Raw genomic sequence first — 2,390 nt, 5'->3', positions numbered from 1 at the left:
TCTCTTTCTGTAATGTTGAGCAAGTCAGTTTATTTTTATGAGGCAATATTAATAAAGTGATTAATCAAACATGGAGGAATATTCCATAATACACTGAAATACTGCATAGAGGTTGGTATAATTCTCAGCTTTAAATCCAAAAGTTGTATAATTTTGAGAAAACAGATAATGCTTACTTTAATTAGGGAAGAATGTAATACTTCTCCAATGGATTATTCTTTTAAATCAAATATTTTTCCAATGAAAATTCAGCAATAATTTTTCAATGCAATAGACATTTGATATTAAAGTTGCAATTCATGTGAAAGGGAATTCATTTAAACTCATAATTTTCATGTTAACCATTTTTGTTTTCTCCTTCCCCTAATTTATGGAGGCAAATTTCAATGGACAGAATGGGACATGAGAATTCCAGCACTATTGCTGAGCTGGTCCTGGTGGGGTTTTCCAATTTCCCTCAGGCTGAGATCCCCCTCTTCTTCCTCTTCTCAATGGCCTACCTGGTGAATCTCTTTGGAAACACAGCCGTCGTCTCTTTAGTAGTTCTTGATTTCTCTCTCAGGACACCCATGTATTACTTCCTCTCTCAGCTGGCCTTCCTCAACATGTTTTTTAGCACAGTTGTGGTCCCTAAGATGCTCCTTAACTTCCTGGCAATCAGGAAAGTTATATCTTACAACTTCTGCCTTGCCCAAACATACATCACCTTATTCCTCTAATCAACTGAGTGCTTTCTGCTTGCAGTGATGGCCGTGGATTGCAATGTGGTCATTTGCTACCCACTGAGATACCTGCTCATCATGAACCCTTCTTTGTGTCTGGCACTGGCTTTGGGGACCTGGACCATTGGCTTCTTTTCCTCCGTAGTGCCACTTTACTTCACAATTCTTCCTCTCTGTGGTCCTTATGTTATCGACTATATTTTCTGTGAATTGCCTGCCATTCCTCACCTGTTCTGTGCTAACACTTCCCTGCTGGAGACCATGATGACTGTAGGAGGGGCTGGAACGGCGTTACTCCCCTTCATCTTCATTATCCTCTCCTACTTTCGCATCTTGATGGCAGTAATGAGAATAAACTCAATGGAGGGCAGGAAGAAAGCTTTTTCCACCTGTACTCCCCATCTGATTGTAGTGACCATATATTATGGAACAGGATTGGTCAGGTTCATGAGACCCAAGTCCCTCTACTCAGCAGAGGGAGACAAACTTATCTCCTTGTTCTGTGCCATCATCATCCCAATGCTGAATCCTTTCATTTACAGCCTGAGGAACAAGGAAGTGAAGAGTGCCATGCGAAGAGTCATGGGGAGATGCCAAAAAGCCAACAAATTTCATAGTAGAATCTTTAAAGATTAAAGACAATGCTTCTCACATTGCATTTATAACCAAATCATGTGAGCCCAAAATCTAAAACTAGAATTTTGGCTCTAGTAGTCTTTCAGATGTAAAAATTTTTCACATTTTAAAAAATTTCCCCAAGTGTTTCCCATTCAAGTTTGTGTTCTCTAGAATGGATGTTTATGTTCATCCAGTTTACTAAGTGATAAAATATTATCATGACACATCAATAAAATATTTTGATAACTCAATCCACCTATTATCATGGTCATGTCCTGTAGTTCATTACCTTTACAATACATTAAAATCTATTTTTTAATTCTTTTTTAAAATTCTTAAATTTTGATATGTTGGCCTGCTCTATTCCACTTATAGGGGACTTATAGGAGATGTCAACATAAAGATATAAATATATTAGTCTTAGCTTTTTCCAGGGGTAAGAGGATGGAAAGGCAATGGAAAATCTGAAATACATACATCTTATAGAATGAAAATATATTTGAATTTACTAATAAGAATCTTGTGAGTATGTAGAATCCAGCCCTCATTTTTTTTTTTTTCATTTCATTTCATTTATTTTATTTTCTCCTTCATGGTGATGATTTTTTTAGGGGGATATGATTTTCTTTAATTTAAGGAAATTCTTCAGCCATACTCTTATGGAAGACAAGTTATAGTAATGAATATTAACCATCATTTCATGTAATTAATGCTATGATATTTTTCAGTACATTAGGTACAATATATTTGTAGCTGTTATCAAGGAGGTCATAGAGAAATGAGTTTAAAGTTTTAATTCCAGGTTAAACCACTTAGTTAGTTTATCTCTTTGAGCAAATAACGTCACCTTACCATACTTCAGCTTTTCCATCTGAAAAAATAAAAAAATTGAATACATATTACTGAGAAGCTGAAACACATGTAATACAATTGGAGCATAACAAAGGCTTAATAAACAATAGATGCTATCATTTTCAAGATAATATTTAATCAAAAAAATTGAGAATATGAATTTTGAGATAGATTTTACAATTTATTTGCAGAAAAGAA

General features: G+C 35.0%; 1 pseudogene; it reads left to right on the top strand.

The window, feature by feature from the left end:
- Positions 1 to 395: 395 nt before the first annotated feature.
- LOC119540867 lies at positions 396 to 1,358 on the top strand (annotated as a pseudogene).
- Positions 1,359 to 2,390: the final 1,032 nt, after the last annotated feature.

Source organism: Choloepus didactylus, chromosome 7 (genome assembly GCF_015220235.1).
Source record: "Choloepus didactylus isolate mChoDid1 chromosome 7, mChoDid1.pri, whole genome shotgun sequence".
In the NCBI taxonomy this organism is placed as follows: domain Eukaryota; kingdom Metazoa; phylum Chordata; class Mammalia; order Pilosa; family Megalonychidae; genus Choloepus; species Choloepus didactylus.
The sequence above is the reverse complement of the archived record's forward strand: the minus strand, read 5'-3'. Positions and strand labels throughout refer to the sequence as shown.